The sequence below is a fragment of the Schistocerca gregaria genome, chromosome 2, assembly GCF_023897955.1.
Source record: "Schistocerca gregaria isolate iqSchGreg1 chromosome 2, iqSchGreg1.2, whole genome shotgun sequence".
Classification (NCBI taxonomy): domain Eukaryota; kingdom Metazoa; phylum Arthropoda; class Insecta; order Orthoptera; family Acrididae; genus Schistocerca; species Schistocerca gregaria.
In genome coordinates, this window is record NC_064921.1 from 487853960 (window position 1) to 487873394 (window position 19435).

Sequence of the window (19435 nt, forward strand, 5' to 3'; positions counted from 1 at the left end):
GTTAGTCTATCTCTTCTGGACTACCGTACTGCAACATGCATCCACTCGACCCTGCTTAAAGTAGTCAGTCCTGGATTACGCACTACAATTTTACCTCCCACATATCCATCCATACTTCTTACAGGTTAAGGACCATTATCAAACGATCACTTCTTTTAGTCAAGTTGCACCATCAATTTATTTTTTAACGGATCGATTGAGGTCCCTTTCATTAGTTAATCGATCTTCCTATCTACTCTTCAACACTCTTCTGTAGCATCACATTTAAAAAACTACTATTCTCTTCTTGTACGTCCTGTTTATAGCAAACCCTTCACTTCCTTACCCTTGCTGTTTTCAGACTCTCATTTCCTAGTCTAAATACACGATCAAATCCAGAATCCATTATCCATGTTTTCTTTTTGTCGATGTTCATCTTATAACTTCTCTTCAGCGGACTATCAATTCCGTTCAGCTACTCTTCCTAGCCCTTTGCCAACTCTTACTCACCGAGCGATGTGGCGCAGTGGTTAGCACCCTGAACTCGCATTCGGGAGGACGACGGTTCAATATCGCGTCCGGGCATCCTGATATAGGGTTTCCGTGCTTTTCCTAAATCGCTCCAGGCAAATGCTGGTATGGTTGCTTTGGAAGGGCACGGCGTACTTCATTCCCTGTCCTTCCCTAATCCGACGAGACCGATGTCCTCGCTGTCTGGTCTCTTGCCCCAAGCAACCCAATCCATTCTCTACACAATAATGTCAGCAAACAAAGATTTTATTTGCTGATTATTATTGTTTTTACCGTATTAAGCATACTGCGGTAGAACAGTAGTAAATGGTACATGACAGCTGCTGCGGACGACATACGTGCAAACAAACATAATAAAGATTTTACACTACTGGCCATTAAGATTGCTACACTACGAAGATGACATCCTACAGACGCGAAATTTAACCGAGAAGAAGAAGAAGATGCTGTGAAATGAAAATCGTTAACTTTTCAGAGCATTCACACTAGGTTGGCGCCGGTGGCGACACCTACAACGTGCTGACATGAGGAAAGTTTCTAACCGACTTCTCATACACAAGCAGCAGTTGACCGGCGTTGCCTGATGAAACGTTGTTGTGATGCCTCGTGTAAAGACGAGAAATGCATACCATCACGTTTCCGATTTTGATAAAGGTCGGACTGTAGCCTAATGCGATTTCGGTTTATCGTATCGCGACATTGCTGTTCACGTTGGACGAGATCCAGTGACTGTTAGCAGAATATGGAATCGGTGGGTTCAGGAGAGTAATACGGAACGCCATGCTGGATCCCAACGGCCTCGTATCACTAGCAGTCGAGATGACAGACATCTTATCCGCATGGCTGTTACGCATCGTGCAGCCACGTCTCGATCCCTGAGTCAACAGATGGAGACGTTTCCAAGACAACAACCTTCTGCACGAACAGTTCGACGACGTTTGCAGCAGCTCGGAGGCCATGGCTGCGCTTACCGTTGACGCTGCATCACAGACAGGAGCGCCTGCGATGCTGTACTCAACGACGAACCTGGGTGCACGAATGACAAAACGTCATATTTTCGGATGAATACAGGTTCTGTTTAAAGCATCATGATGGTCGCATATGTGTTTGACGACATCGCAATGAACGCACATTGGAGGCGTGTATTCGTCATCGCCATACTGGCATATCACCTGGCGTGATGGTATGGGGTGTCATTGGTTACACGTCTCGGTCACCTCTTGTTCACATTGACGGCACTTCGATCAGTGGACGTTACATTTCAGATGTGTTACGACCCGTGGCTTTAGCCTTCATTCGATCCCTGCGAAACCCTACATTTCACCAGGATAATAAACGACTGTATGTTGAAGGTCCTGTACATAAAATGTTGGACTTCTGCCCTGTTGAGCACATTCTCCAGATCTCTCACCAATTGGAAACGTCTGGTCAATGGTGGCCGAGCGACTGGCTCGTCACAATACGCCAGTCACTACTCTTGATGAACTGTGGTATCGTGTTGAAACTGCATGGGCAGCTGTAACTGTACACGCCATCCAAGGTATGTTTGACTCATTGCCCAGGCGTATCAAGGCCGTTATTACGCCCCGAGGTGGTTGTTCTGGGTACTGATTTCTCAGGACCTATGCACTCAAACTGCGTGAAAATGTAATCACATGTCAGTTTTAGTATGATATATTTTCCAGTGAATATCCGCTTATCATCTGCATTTCTTCTTTGTGTAGCAATTTTAATGGCCAGTAGTGTATTTCTTCTCCTCGAATAACCCGCAGAATACCCGCGCGCGTTAGCATAGAGCTTCCGTGATTCGGGGAGGCGCCTCGGCCTTGGATCGACGGCGAGAGCCAGGGAGGCAGCCAGCGCGGACGTGCCGCCTCAGTTACACGATCTGCAGGAATTCTTAGAACTTTCTCACACTTTCACTTGGGATACCACTAGAGCATTATCAAAAGTTTTCTGTAAACGTAAGGTTAATAATTTCTCTCATATTTCCTACCACTTTCTAGGACATATTATTAGTTTTCTTTATGTACTGTTGTTAAAATAAAATGTTCATTCCTAAAATCGTTCTTGTACTAGCCCCCATAGTGTCCGTCGAAAGTAGTACCGTGTGGAGCCTTCCTTCCCTCCACATCTGTTCTCTTTTCTTCATGGCGCCTGCAACATTACCGGTCGTTGGAAGGCAAAGCGACGCGAAGACCTTCATCGGACTTGACCGCGCCGGGTCACTCTTCTCATCCCGCTCACACCCGGATACTCGCTGGCGCCTCGCCGATGACGTTGGCGTTATTCGCGTTGCAAATGGTGCACGGCGAGAGCTCTCCTCCAGAGTCGTCCACCTTTTACCAGCTGACCCGCGGCCTCTTACGTAAGACGTTCTCACATTAATACCACCTTTTCGCACCGCGCCATTTAGAGAAATATCGCCTCGAACTCTTGATCTCTTAGTTCCGTTCCAGAGTCCGGTTTCGTGCACGTTTTGTATCTCCTTTCTAAATCGCGCTTCGTAAGAAGTGGCCTGTTTTCGACATGCTGTAACGTTCTGCAGGTGGCTTCAGGTACAGTATACAAGTTAGGAGTTTATAAACATACGTACTATTCTGAGCAGCGGTAACATCGATGTGTTACTATGCACTCAGCTGTTGGAGATAAGTCTTGTTCCTTACATAACAAAATTGTAAACTGGGTGCAAAAATTCAATCCATGAGGTTTTATATTACGATCAGTAGATCCTGCTGCAAGGAGGAAAATATTCTGCATCGTCTGACTTAATCGGACGTCGACAAAAATAGTAGCAACAGCTGCAGGTATTTACTACGTGGCCTTGATGGTAAGTTCGGGACTTTATTAATAGTTCTGACAGCTGGCTCTCATTCAATTTCGTTGACTAAAATTATTTCTAGAGTCTGTTCGTGACTTTCGATGCCCTTTATAGAGTCACGAAAGAAATTTTACTTTTTAATACGAGATTTCTGATGTCATTCCTTCATTCTTAATGTTTTCGACGTATCTATTTTTTGGTTGATTTAAATTTTTTGTAAGTGAATGAGATTTGTTAATGTCGGGTATAAGTTGTGCTCTTAACCGCATTTGGTAATAAAAGAAATCTTCCTGCCCTATTTTTCCTTCTAAAATTCGAAGCAGGCAACGGTTAAAACTCCGGCAGACAACAAGTGCCGTGTTGGTACAGTTGTTATTGGTCCAAATTTGTCTGAGGAAGTATTGATATGGACACTATTTCGAATGAGAAGGTGCGATGCTTCAAGTGTCGTAGAAAACATAACTGTTTTTTTCAAGATATACGATGTATAATTACGTTTATAAAACGACTCGTGTAATTCCTGACTCCTATATACGGAGCTTTCGTAACTAGCAACGTATCTCAGTAAATAATGGACCACTAGGTGTCACGTTTCTTACTTTGCCACCCAAACACCAAGTGTGGGAGGGTTCTGTATGGTCAAGAAACTTATATCGAATTCTCTCTACGTCTTTGTAACCTTAATTAAATACAATCGTCCCAGCTACTACTACAACGAGAGTGAGTATAATGGACAGGGACTGCCGATAGGTACAGGTAGGTGGGAGTGTTCGGCCGTGAGGTGTACGTAGATAGTCCGTGGAATTGCAACAACGCTGTGTGCCGGATGGCGCAGTGCTTACCGCTCCTGCCTAGTAAGCAGGAGATCCTGGGTTCGAATCTCGGTCCGGTACACATTTTAGATTGTCGCCGCTTATTCCACTTGATGTGCCGCTGCAGCTGTCAGCAGCGATCCCCCTTCCATTTACATGTAATTATACTGCGCCAGTAGCCCAGATAAAAAGAAAATAAGAACACCGAACATCGCTTTTGGATACTGTTACTGTCCTGTCTATTTGGTTCCATGTTTTGGATTGATAGTCTTCATATTATGCCTCGATGACCTTACAAGTGTATTATAATTAACACAAACCTTTTAATAAAAGTTACTGCGTTTGCATTGTTAGATTTCTGCCTGCAGGCACACCAACATAGTTAAGTTACTGTAACCATAAAATGACGCATACTGTTCCTAATCCAATACTGGCAATAGTGATTCATATTTAGCGTCTTTTATTTAAATCACGCCTCATAAACGCCTGGAGTGTTCTGTTACGATTTCTAAAGCTGTGGGCCACTCCGCAACTCGAAATTGATTATTTTTCTTTACTTCCCGAAACTCTTTGGTAAATTCTAAAGGAAAATGAGAAAGGCTTCGCAATGTGCATCGCACTTCACCCGATAAAACCCAAAATTTAACGGATTTATTGTTGAACACATGTTAGTTTCATGAAGCTGGCTATTCTCGTGCGGTTATTTACATGTAACAGGGTAGCTTCCTCCCCATACCAAATTAACCGCTCCCATCGTAATTCGGGGGAAGTTGTCCGAGACGTTCTCTACGTGCTGCTGAGGCAGTTCACCTTAGCACGCCCGGAGTCGATGCTCGCAGCTACCGCTCACACACACACACACAATTCATTCCGATTGCGCGCTGCTCCCTGTGTACGGAGGGGATCACAACCGAAGGCGCTACAGTGGAGGAACGAGAAAAAGTCTTAAGACGAGAACTCGAGGGAACTCGTAAGAACTCTCATCCAGGCCTCCTCGAGCCCTCGAGTGGTTAGTCGCAACTCGCGCCCAACTTTCGGCAGAAACTTCGTCACTAGCGGCGGCGTTTCAGAATTCCTCTAACCCTTTGTTCCAACAAATACTTTTGCCTAGTTAACACCCTCCTTTTTTCTTTTTTATTTCCTTGTTTGACTTCGACACGTAGAATTCTTCAGCCTCCGCCAATTTTAAGCGAAAAATTCGCCGGAACAAGCGAGTTAAGCTCACAGGCTCGTTTCTGGTTGTGAGCAAATATCGTACATTCAGTGCGGGTCTTGTAACAATTAACAATTCTTGCGAATAACTTAACCAGTTCATTTCTTGTCAAAGTTTTGAAGCGGCAGAAAAGTACAGTAATGCGATTGTGTCAATGGGAAAGATTTATTAAAGTCAAGCGTCATAAACAAATATACAACAATTTTTTGTTTCAGTTCATAGTTTCATTGAAGAAACTCTGTTCACTGATTCTAAATGGTTCAGGCAGTTGTTTATGTTACTTGAAAAGATTTTACAAACTTTTATTTGAGTGATTTGTCACAGCAGCTTTGCATGAAACAAGCGTCGTGCCCGGATGGATACTTCGGCTTGAAAGTAAACCGACGGGGTGATATTTTTCAATGTTATATTTGTTCACTACGCTGTAAGACGTCTTTTATAGACGCCAAGTGTTTTCCTTTATCAGTAACACTTGAGAGTGCTTTTAAAACATAGACTTAATCGAGATTCTGATTGATTCAAAAGTGACATTTCGGATAAATTCGACGTGGCCGCCCTAAATGAAACAGCGATCGCTCGCTAGAAATTTAATCACCCAAGAGCAACGAGAATTGTTTTACCTCTACAGACAGTTAATTATTTCTGACCCATTGTTTAATGAAACGAATCAATTTAGAGATACGACATAGACTACAACCGCTGCTCGAAAAGACCACTTTACGTACTTTATGGCACTTTTCTTCTAAATCGTATTTGGAGGAGGTGCAAGAAATCTATCGTGCAACTGCCCAAGGGCTGTAGACGAACTTTAGATTATAAAACAAGGAAATTAAAATACTGAAACTGATTCTTTTATTCAAGTATTAATATTGCTTAGTGCAAAGCTACTGTTTTAGATACTCTGCGTGTTTTCCTCGTAGTGTGTTTCGCAAAGGATTAAATTCTTCGTGGTGTAAGCAGACGGTATGGTACTGAAGGATCTAGGGGGAAGCTGATGGGACAAACACCGAACTGACTCACTAATCTGCTACAGGCCCCGTGTAACACTACACTGATCGAGGCAAATTATATTTTACACACATTTCGTATTATCGTTAATATTAGTCGGGTCAACGACCTTGCCGCAGTGGATACACTGGTTCCCGTCAGATCACCGAAGTTAAGCGGTGTCGGGCGTGACCGACACTTGGATGGGCGACCATCAGGGCGGCCATGAGCTGCTGCCATTTTTCGGGGTGCACTCAGCATCGTGATGCCAACTGAGGAGCTACTCGACCGAATAGTAGCGGCTCCTGTCAAAGAAAACCATCATAACTACCGTGAGAGCGGTGTGCTGACCCCACGCCCCAGCACCCCAGGCAAATGCCGGGATGGTTCCTCTGAAAGGGCACGGCCGACTTCCTTCCCCATCCTTCCCTAATCCGATGAGACCGATGACCACGCTGTCTGGTCTCCTTCCCCAAAACCAACCAGCCAACCAACCAAACGCCCCTCCCATCCGTATCCTCAGCTGAGGATGAACGGCGGTCGGATGGTCCCGATGGGCCACTTGTGGCCTGAAGACGGAGTGCTTAATATTAGTCACGTGATATACACCCCTCCTCGACGAGAAACTAAACATTTTGTATAGCGACCATAGTAACTACGCTCCATTGGCGGATCACTGTACCGCCGCTTATGTATGTCCTGAAGTGTTAGGTCAACATTCGGTCGCTGCTATCCTCTGGAAGTCCCCTTTCTGGTCTCGAGGCTATCAGTCTTGTTTAGAGTAGTACCGTTGTGGAAAACAACGGCACTGTAAAATGAGCTCTGCCATGTAAGTGACGACTATCAACGCATACTTTATACACGTAGTCGGTAGTCATACTGCAATGTTCGTTTGAAAACCGCGTCATTTTTCATAACGTTATTGGTCTTTAAAGTATGAGAGTTTAGTTAACATGATTCTCATGTCTAGGGAAAAGAGCCCCGTCACCCACCCACAACAAGGAACACTTCGCAACAAGATCAGTGACATTACTCATGATGCAGGTAGAATTCTTCTAACCCTGCTGTCACCTTTGTAACAGAAATTCTAAAATAAACAGTTTATTTAATTTGAGAACAAAAGTTCTGTAGCTTTCCGTACTTGATATTTTTAGAAAAATGGTGTTCGCATGTGATTCTTGTACTTCAGTTTTTTGTAAACAAAGATCTATCTTTTAAATGCAATTTTTTCTAATGTGTGGATTACTGTCATTTACTCGAGCTTTTCTGCGAAAGGCAATGGTATCGAGTTCGAGTCTCGATCTGACACACAGTTTTAATCTGCCGGGGATTTCAATGTTCACTCTTTGTGATCTTCTTAACGTCGGATTAACGGAAGACATCGAAGCAATTCAGATCCGAGCTGCTAGATTTGTTACCGGTAGGATCCATCAATATGCGATTACTACGGAGATCCTTCGTGAGCTCAAACGTGAATCCTGGAGGGAAGGCGACGATCTTTTCGCGGAACACTATCGAGAAAATTTTGAGAACCGGTATTTTTCGCTGACTGCAAAACTGTTGTACTGCGTCGAATGTACTTTCCGAGTAACGACAGCGAAGACAAGGTAAGAGAAATTTGGACTCGTACAGTGACATACAGAGAGTCGTTTTTCCCTGACTCCATTTGCGCGTGGAACACGAAATGAAATGGCTAGTAGTGGTGGAAAGCACGCTCCGCGATACACCGTTCGGTGGCTTGCGGAGTGTGTATGTAGATGTAGAGGTAACACAACATACTGTATTTTTCACAACGACTTGTTTCGAAACCTGCTCGTTTTCACTTGCCGAATATCGTGCCTTTCAGGGCCATTTCCCAATTACCGATAGTCCCGGTCCTCCAACTGCGCCGTAAACCTTTGGCGGCAGCAGCCAGTGACAGCATCGGGAGCGAAAGTGGAGCGCCGCGAGATGTACATAAAGTGCTGCTGACGGTGTTTATTCTACGAGTTAGTTCCGAACAGATAGTATCTCTGGCACTCGGCAAATTGAACGAAGCTCCCCGCCCAGGAGCGGTAATTGAGGCAATCCGTCACGGAAACCTATTACTGCAGACGCTACGCATGCGAAGGCAAGGGCGAAAGCTACACCTGGCAAGCTGGCGGCGCTCAATATTCGTTTGCCGGTCGCGGGCGTTGGCTGCTAACCGTATGTAGACAGCCAGGGGCCCTGTGCCCATCGCGTCCGATGACTTCCAAGCGATAAGGAGCCCACCGTGTCTGTCACCACGGATTTTTCTCTACGGAAATAAATCGTATCAGCTGTAAGAAGTCCACAAGTGGATTTAGCCCTTTTTTCAGCTAAGCGTTGCCCCTACAGGTTTCTAAATATCATCTACGCATGTTCTATTGGATCGTCGCCTCCGACTCTTCTAATGTCCTAAAATCTAGCAAAGAATTTCATAGTTACATACCCTCCGTTAGATTTGCACACCCCGTCCACCACAGTTTGGTTTTCATTGTGTTCAATCTTCCACTCGAGCTTGTTCCCCGGTCCATGTGTTTTTTCTCCTGTCTCTCCCACATAATTCTGAACATGCATCTCTATTTTTTACCGAGTAACCATTAGCTTTCGAGTGGTCCTCGCGGTAAATGTACTCGTTTCACTGTGTTAAGTGAAATGATTCTTTCCGTCCCTCCATTTCCACATCCCCCATATCCTGTCTCAAGGATACTTCACTAACCTCCGTCTTCGTGACCCAGAAATCCGCCCTGGCATCTACGCATTGTATCAGCTGTAATCCTAATCCCCAAACTCAGTTCGTAATCGAGACTCCGATACCTCTCCCAGCTTCCTGGTGCACCCTAATTTCGTGTTCCAGCCTCCATTTACGTGTCCCACTTCCAAGCCTAGGATCACTTGCCGGCCGCTGTGGACGAGCCGTTCAAGGCGCTTCAGTCCGGAACCACGCTGCTGCTACGGTCGCAGGTTCGAATCCTACCTCGGTCATAGATGTGTGTGATGTCCTTAGGTTAGTTAGGTTTAAGTAGTTCTAAGTTCTAGGGGACTGATGACCACAGATGTTAAGTCCCATAGCGTTCAGAGCCATTTGAACCACCAGGCCGAACTACTGTCCCTGACTGGCAGAGTGTTCAGCAGTTCAGCGACAGTAGTGGAGTCTTGAAGAAGATCGCAGTAGAATGTTCGAAACGTCGGACGTTAGATAAATTTGAAGCGCAATATAATGCCACCTAACGACTCAGAAGATTTTATCGTCATTGACAGTGGTGACGAAAGCCTTTTTTATCTGTATTGTTCTCTCACTCTCCCATCGTTAGTAAACACACGGAATGAACTGGAAGCCTGACCTCAGGATATTGGGTAATGGGTCATAGTCACTACTATTATGCGCATTTTATAGAAAATCGTCAAAAGAAATTATTTTTATTATGCTTTGTTCTTCTAATTGTAAAAAAAGCATTATCTGTGTACATTTTAACGTTTAAAATAGGCGCAGCTACATGGCTACTACCAGTACGCCCTCACACGTACGTTCCTCCATGTGGGGAGCAGTGAAATCAACGATAAATAAGAAATAAAATGATTGTGAACTTCCGTTTTCATGAACATGGAATCTTGAGTTTCAATAAATCTGTTTCCTTACCATTACCACTACAGCACCTTTTTACTATTCTGATAACTTCATTCGTTGTCCATCTAACTGCTTTCCTCAACTGCCAAACAGTAGGGTGCGAAAGGAACTGACATTGTTACTAGTCGTCGGTAAGTGGTCTCTTGGTGCTTTTCGAGACGACCTGCACTGGGATCCTTGCGTCACCATCGACAATGCAACCACAATACAACGCTACGCGCACAAGGCAACCTAGTCACTTACGTGAAACATGTCAAATGACATGATATAAAGATCAAACCGTGCGGGAGAAAAGACAAGCTTTCTGTTTAGGCGACTAAGCATTCGGCTCGAAGTGCACAGCGTGAAATTACGATTATTGGGTCGTGTGATTGAGTTTATTTTTTTATAAATTTTTTGGCAGCACCATGTTTGCAAGTTTTTACCCATATTGGTCGCTCTAACATATGATCTTCCAGAACACAATAGGGCACCCTTTCGTGAGGCTCTATCCTGCTCTTGATTAAACTGCCTACTTCGCGCGGGATCCCTGAATATAAATGTTTAATTTTCTTGTTTTTCTATCTAGCTGAACAGGAAAAAAATGACTATAAAGGAATGGGCGTAGAAGAAGAGTCCAGCCGTTAATCAGACAAGCAAATTGAATTAATACGTAGCCTACTTCATAGTTTCATTTCCAAATGGTACAGTTGGATTCTCTCTCTCTCTCTCTCTCTCTCTCTCTCTCTCTCTCTCTCTCTCTCTCTCTCTCTCTCCGAGTGTCCCACCTAGTTCGAGCACTCACTCTTTCCATATCAGATGTTCTACTCAAGTTCCAGTCTGTATCTACTGTTCAACTACCTGTCGTATACTTCTGTCTTGATACTAAGAAAGCATTGTCCTAACCACACTGGCGACGCTGTCCTGGAACCAGTTCACTTCCTTTTGGGATTAAGTTTCATTATACTCACGCTTGCATTGAAAAGTGTGGATTCGTCAGTATGCAATGTAGCACCGAAATACTTTAATCGAAAGCAGATCACACCTAACGAAACAATCTTAGGTGATAAGTAGGTACCCGAGGGACTCAAGACATTACGACTACAACTGGTCGGTCAGTTCTGCAGTTACTCTATTGTTCTACGCAAAAAATGTCGTTGGCCTCTCTCCCTGCCTTCGCTTGCGCCCTCTCACTTCCGCGTACAGCATGTTGTAACACAATAATAGCTACGCTGCGTCCACACTGTCCGGCAGGAAGCAGTAACTGCCACACTCGCGCGGTCCAGCTCTTTATGCACGCAGCTGCGTGGCTGCTGCACCACAGTGCAACTGCTTTCGCAACTGCCAACCGCTTTGTTCACCAGACGAAAGGTCGCCCCCTCACGGGTGGTCGAGTTCCGGATACCAGGACTGTGATCTTAGTTCATTTGTCACTCCTTCTGGTTTACTTTCTTTTCTTGTTCTAATTTTCTTTTATAATTTACATTCTCTTACGACAACCAGTCAGCGTATACTTCTCACACCGGATCTTTCGCTCTGCAGTGGAAAGCGGACTGTTTTGAAACTTCCTGGAGTATTAAACTCAAACCCGGAACTTGCATAGCTTTGAAAGTAGGAGTGCGGAACTGTGAGGGCGTACTATGAACTGTCCTCATCCGGCCCAGAGTGTAAGTTTGCCAGGACGCTTCAGCTCGAATAGGAATTCACCACACAGGCAGGCAAAACACATGACAAACAGATGTTGATGGTGTTGGGACAGCAACCAGGCACAAATTTACTTTCAGTTCCTTTATTCAAAGAGTACCGTTACCGGTTTCGAATCGTTGTGATTCATCCTCAGATGGTTTACACGCTTTCTTTATGACATGTGGTGTGTTTTTTACAGATTAATTGTCCTAAAATATAAATAATACATAATTATAAAAACGTCACACACAGATGGTTGCGTTACACTTTTTCGTTGCATGCGACTTACGTGAAATGTCGGTTTGGGGTGTTTGTTTTCATAACATTCGTCCAACAGATGTGAATACATTTCCACTGCATTCTTATTGTTGCCCACGTAAATGTTTCTCACTGAACACTTTAGATTTGTCACTGATAAGATTTCTACCACGCACTACATGTTTTGATAGATACAAAGAGCTTACAAACATATGAGTATCCAAGATGCTATGATATATCGTAACATTTGACGATGATGTCCTATGATTGGAAAGGATCATATATTCATTTACGTAACTGTAATGCCGTATATATATATATATATATATATATATATATATATATATATATATATATATAATCGTCAACTGCACGAAGAATTGCCTCGTCCATTGCAGCTGTCCTCGTCGTTCTAGGTCTTCCCCAGTCGCGAGTCATAGGCTCCCTAAGACGCCGATCAATTGCTTCGAACGTCTTCCTGTCGGGACACCTTCGTTCTGGAAATCTGTCTCGATACAATCGTACCGCGCCACGACTATTGCCCCGTGTTAATCCATACATCAAATGGGCATCTGCCAAGTCCGCTTTTGTAAACTTTGCACTGACTGCAAAACCACGTTCGTGATGAACTCTAACCTGTTGATGCTTCGTACTGATGTGCTTGATGCTAGTACTGTAGAGGAATGAGTCGCATGTCAACACAAGCACCGAAGTCGACATTACCTTCCTTCAATTGCGCCAACTGGCGGTGAATCGAGGAAGTACAGTACATACTGACGAAACTAAAATGAGCTCTAACATGGAAATTAAGCGTTTCCGGACACATGTCTACATAACATCTTTTCTGTATTTGTGTGTGAGGAATGATTCCTGAAAGTTTGGGCGTACCTTTTTGTAACACTGTATCTGTATAGGTAAAAGCAGATTTATTCAGTCGGGATAGATCTAAACTATGACTGTGTGAGTTGTGGGAGACGAGAGCGGATTCAGACGTGGGCGCGTTAGCAGAGAGGGCGAGGATGCCGTGACTGGCAAGTGGCCGGCGGCCCGCGTAATCCGCCGATGAGATAGTGGCGCGCCGCACGCGACGGCGAGGCCGGCGCCACCTGTTGGAGCGCCGGCGCCAGCGGATGCGTCCGCCCGCGGCTCCGGCCCCCAACCCGGGCCCCCTCGCTTGCTTTCACTACCTTCTCCTTCCGCAGCTGCCAACGTTATTGTCCGACAGATGTGTCATAGTACCAGTTCTGCAATTTCTGTGATACAGCACCCTACACTGCCGCGGGGTCTGGTGGTTGCCCTGTTTCGTGGTCGTTTGCGTTCCGATGCAGCAACCACATCGTATTCAAGCAGAACAAATGTCACGTAGGCCATCTGAATTTCTCGAAAAAATAGTTTACTCTAGCGATACCCCCATAACTTGCATGCTCTGTAGTTTTTCGTGGGAAACCTCTTTCGACAGATGACCGTAGCAACGGATCCAAAAAAAAAAAAAGAAAAAGAAAAAGAAACTGGTTCTCAATGCGCTTTTGACCACAGGAAATCCCCACAGACGGCCACATGCGTAATGCATCTGTAAGTTCAAATGGTTCAAATGGCTCTGAGCACTATGGGACTTAACATCTCACGTCATCAGTCCCCTAGAACTTAGAACCATTTAAACCTAACTAACCTAAGGACATCACATTTATGCCCGAGGCAGGATTCGAATCTGCGACCGTAGTAGTCGCGCGGTTCCGGACTGAAGCGCCTAGAACCGCTCGACCACCGCGGCCGGCAATGCATCTGTAAGTCAACGCAAAGATCTACAACTAAGTTCTATTCAGTAGAGGGTGTTGTGGCTTCCATCGTGGACTGCACAACGCGACATCTGTACATTTATTAAATGAGCTCCTCGTACAGGCCGTTAAGGTCGAAGAGATGTCGACCGACCTTCGTGTCATTCTCTGCCAGGTGGTGTCATGTGGGTCAGGTATGTAGGGGCATGTGATCAGCACACAGCTCTTCCGGCCGTTTTCCCAAATTTCCCAACTTACTAGACCTTACAGCCACTACTTCTAAAAAAAAATGGTTCAAATGGCTCTGAGCACTATGGGACTCAACTGCTGTGGTCATTAGTCCCCTAGAACTTAGAACTACTTAAACCTAACTAACCTAAGGACATCACACACATCCATGCCCGAGGCAGGATTCGAACCTGCGACCGTAACAGTCGCACGGTTCCGGACTGCGCACCTAGAACCGCGGACCACCGCGGCCGGCACTACTTCTCAATCAAGAAGCTCTTCAGATGGTATCATGAAACTGAGTCCACCCCATACGGAGAAAAATCCTTGGCAGTACCGGGAATCTAGCATGGGTCCTCCTCGTCGCAGCTATCTGTACTGATCATTTAGCTACGGAGATGTCAATATCTTCTGAAGGGGCATTTCAAGCTTGTGATTTTATGCCATGAATTGGCGTGCACCACAGCGACGAAGTTCGAAATTTCAACTAGTATCATGGGACGTCAGGCGCTGAAGATTCACTATGGAAAATATCATGACAGGAAATCTGCCTCGTAATGGTCGGCCGTGGTCAGTAACTCCAGTTGGTGATGGCTAACTAAAGGGCCGACCGCTGTGGCCGAGCAGTTCTAGGTGCTTCAGTCCGGAACCGCCCTGCTGCTACGGTCGCAGGTTCGAATCCTGCCTCGGGCATGGAAGTGTGTGATGTCGTTAGGTTAGTTAGGGTTAAGTAGTAGTAAATCTAGGGGTCTGGTGATCCCAGATGTTAAGTCCTATAGTGCTCAGAGCCATTTGAATTTGACTTGGCTAACTACAGATTATGGCTTGTATGCATCCCGAGAAGAATACTACTACAGGGCGACTTTTCGGAGGTAAGTTCAAGGACTGTGTGCCCCGGATGGTACGCCGTCGCCTCCAATTAATCAGTTTGGCCTCTGTGCATCCGATGCGATCATCAACATAAGACTCCCAGCGATGTACTGCGCTATGAAGAAGGGGAAGCGAACACCCGGAACGCAACCTGGATCGGTGACAATCTTCTCATCACCGACACATTCTACATTACTCTGAATTGTCGTAGATAAGTGAGAGGCAGCCAGGTGCAAATGCACGTCTCGGGCGTGCAGTGCCACCCTTGAGCAAAAAGGTGGCTCACTCATATTTCTGGCCGGTGACATACATGGAGGCCGGATGCCAATCGCCGCAATCGCGCATAATAGTTTCGGGGTAGGACCCTCCAACTTATTGTCCAACTCTACAATCAAAATGTCGCCATGGGTTCGTTATTAAGGAGATGGAGCTCTCCCGCCTGGTGGACATCTTCCTTCAGGAGTCAGGAACCAACGAAAGGCAACGCCCCGAAAACGACTGAACATACTTCGGACCAGTTGAAACATGCAATACATCGCCGCATGAATCCTCCTCGTACACTGGATGACCTCAGCATAGTCGCTGTCGAACAGAGGGACAACAACAATGTCTGACCACCTTAAGACGCGTTTAGCTAGAAGGATCCAAGCTTGCTTCAGTGGGATACTGGGTGTTTCTCATAATCCGCACAAGATTTTAATTTCACAGATACGCGATTTCGAACAGTCTCCCTGGATTTTGCTTACTTTTTTACTGTTATTTCTCAGTAAACTTGTTTGTTCAGTTTCTATAGTCTTATTTTTTCGTTCGCTCCTTTTAAGTCGACTCACACGCTTTTGCCGATATGCAGGTGGTACTGAACAGTTTTTTGGTCTGCTTGTGTACGAAGCAGGTAATCTCTTGTGCATGTTGCGTTTTAAAGATTTTTCGTGAAAAACATAACTAATATTTCAGATCAATAAGTAATTAAATTATCTATTTCTTTAATAGAATGGTTACACGGAATAGAATAATGGTTATAGAATACATCAATCAGACGTTTGAATTGTCGCTGGCGACCGTCTGCCCGATGGGTAGCGACGTAGAAGCTTTGCGCCGTTTTTTATTTCCTTTTCGACACTGCCATAGCTTTCGCATTGGCTCGGCAACTGAATTTTTTAGGCCGGCCGTAGTGGCCGAGCGGTTCTAGGCCCTTCAGTCTGGAACCGCGCGACCGCTACGGTCGCAGGTTCGAATCCTGCCTCAGGCATGGATGTGTTTGATGTCCTTAGGTTAGTTAGGTTTAAGTAGTTCTAAGTTCTAGGGGACTGATGACCTCAGCAGTTAAGTCCCATAGTACTCAGAGCCATTTGAACCTTTTTTTTGGATTTTTTAGGCGCTTCGAATTCCTTTCGACGTAAGCTTTCCTCTGACTTGGGTTTCTGATATTCTGAGCAAATTTACAAGTCATGTGAGACGACATATACCATTATTTTGTAATTTTCTGTTTAACTGTGATTTTAATGTATATTTTGGGGAACATTTTTATTGTCCCGCTTTACGTGTTAGCAGTGCTCTGCACAATGAGACCCGAATCAGTGTCCTAGCTGAACGGATTTCCATGCTACATAAATTTGTAACTTTACACAAAGCTAATTCGGAACAATGACGCCCATGCGCCTATAGTGGTACAATGACGTCGCACGCAAAAGAAACACTACATGACAAACACGTACTTTCTGGCCACGATATTACTGCAGTTGCGAACCATAGCCGTTATCGGAGACACAGGGTGACATTAAAGTAAACAAATACAGTAGTGACTAACGAAACCGCTTCACACTGTGAATGATATCGAAGCAGTTGTGCATGTACTATGAAAAGCTCACGATAAGCAGACCGAAGCACCGACATTCCCAAGTTGCAACAATACGAGTATTGTGGTCGATTAAAAAGATATGATTTATTCGTTGTGCTCACAACCACTGTGTAAGCTTTATAACTCTCGTAGTGATTAGCGATTCAAATCTGACGTTATTTTGTCACTCACCAAAGTTGGCGCGAATAGCGAATAGACGTTTTCACGACAAAAGATTTGAGTAAGCGCGAAAAAACGTCACTCAGGTTTCTATCCGACACACGTATTTAATTAGCAAGCTGTAGGTGATACTGTGCTTATTTCATTTTTATTTTATGTGCTGCAATACTCTACGAAGGAAGATTGACGATAACGTAAGACGATTAGGAAGACTGCTCCAAGAGAGAGTGTTGGTGCAAGACACGAAAACATTTGTCCCAGGAGAGGAATTAAAGAGTGAGTAATTTCTCTCATTGCTGCCCTGTGAGTGTTCACTTTATGAGTGCGGTCACAAATACCGGCTTGTGGCGTTACCAGTGGTTGGGCGTGGAGCAGTGTGCGATTGGCAGGGGGGGGGGGAGTAAAACTTTACATATAATTTAAATTTGTGGAGCCGAACACTGAAAGTTTTTAATACATTCTTACTATTAATACGTTTGCTTATTAATTTTGAAAAGTGTTATGTAGTAGGTAAGCATTTCAAAATGTTTATAACTAAACGTCTATACGTCGCCCCAGTGTAAACGAGGCTTTAGAGCCCAGGTCTGTATGGTATGGTTGATATGTGATTCGTACGAAACTGAAACTTGCAATCAGATCCAAACGTCGTGGAAAACTGTGAAGAGGTGTCATCCTGCAGCAAGATAAAGCTCGCCCACATTCTGCCAAACGGACAGCCGACGCAATAAAGGAGTAGAGATTCGAGGTGCTGGGACATCCACCATACAGTTCAGCGATTTTCACATGTTTGGACCCTTAACGGAAGCACTACAGGGAAGAAGATTTGAAAGTGATGAAGACGTCATTGCTGCGGTGCAAAATTGGATACAGATACAACCGATAAACGTATTTTCTGATGAAATAAAAAAAAAACCTCGTGAAACGTCGGGAAAACTGTATTGAAGTCCAGGGAGGTTACGTAGAAAAATAACGCATATTTCAGTTTTCTATCATCAGAATAAGTACAGCTTTTCGCAAATGTGCCTTTACTTTTTGAATTCCCCCCGTATACCTGTATGAAGATGATTTTGTAAATAAGCTTTACCTATAATGTACTTTTAAAGATATAACAAGGGATGGCTTTTCTGATAGTGCTTACGCGTGAATAGTGAGTTTCGGCATTAACATCTATTTATAAATAACTGTTTAACTATGGGTAACGCCACGGTCCAAGCTAGTAACATATATAATTATACTAACCCCCTAAGACATCCCCCCCCCCCCCCCCCGGGTAAAACCACAAATCGAACACTGGCGTGGAGGCAGCAGCATTGTGTTGGTACGGCCTGCTCGCAGTACATTGGCTCTCGCGCTTGAATGAGCCCGGCCAGCAGTAGTACACGGCGCGGAGGGCGGCCGTGATGGAATGCGGCAGGTGGCTGTGGTGGGGGACCGCCACGCGACTACACACACGCCGGCCTGGCGCCGCCGCCGCCGCCGCCACTGGCGCAGACAACGGCGAGCGGCGCTCTCCCCCCCGTCACGTCTCCAGCCTTCCTACTCTCCCTTATCATCCTGCACAACTTCACACCGCCCCTACCTACACACTCACTAGCTCACCTCAAAATTTGTTTACATGTTTGTTCTCATACATATTCATGAGCTTCCTTGTCACTTTGCCAAACAAGGTACATGAGTATCAACATATCGGACTCGTATCCCAAAGAAGCAGCCGTCACACTTCCGCCCCACCCATTCTGAGTTATATCTTCCACGTAGTTGTTGTTATTGTCTTCGTCGTTGCCGCCGCCTTTCGTCCGAAGATTGGGTTAATGCGTTTCTCCATGCTAGTCTATCCTGTGTAGCAATCTGTAGTATTATGAACACCGAATAAATTTTCAACTGCAAGATAACTAAAATCAATTACTCATATAGATTACCAGTTTCGGTAATATTTTTTGCCATACTTGGATCTATTGTTTACATCACTAAATGGTGTTCTCATTCAGTATAGGAAGTTGTGCAATACAATGTATGTCCAAATTTTGGAAATTTGTGGTAAGGTCTAATGGGACGAAACTGCTTAGGTCATCGGTCCCTAAGCTTACACACTACGTAATCTAACAACACACACACCCATGCCCGAGGGAGGACTCGAACCTCCGCCGGCGGCAGCCGCGCGGACCGTGACAAGCGTCTCAGACCGTTCAGTGCATCTCTATGTTAGTATCGGACCTGAACTGAAAGTCGGCATGTGAGCACTTGCAATCGGCGCAGTAACATGTGCGCACGTAGGTGCTATTTTAAAATTGACATGTCGACTTGTAATATAGTCCACGATACCAACATGGACGTACGTTGCACAGTACCATTTACTGCACTGAAGGAGAACATTGCTTAATGATATAAACATAGATCCGAAGTGACAACAGAGGATAGCCAGAACCGGTAATCTCTATGAATAAATGATTTTAGCGGTCTTGGTAGTTGAAAATTTATTCTTCAGAGTTCATATCCTGAACAAGACTACTCATCTCTGCGTAACCACCGCAATCGCACCCCACATCCATTTGTGCCTGCCTACTGTCTTCATCTCTTGGTTTATCTCTACAGTTTTTATCCCCTACACCTCCTTCCATTACCAGGTTGACAACACCTTGATGTCATAA

The 19435-nt window shown here is 44.9% G+C and overlaps 1 protein-coding gene across 2 annotated transcripts in view; it reads left to right on the top strand.

Annotated features, from left to right (window-relative positions):
• The window catches only part of LOC126327557 (nephrin), a 1259290-nt gene that overhangs the window by 638602 nt on the left and 601253 nt on the right, over nucleotides 1-19435 (top strand). The gene's annotated exons all lie outside the window — the stretch shown is intronic.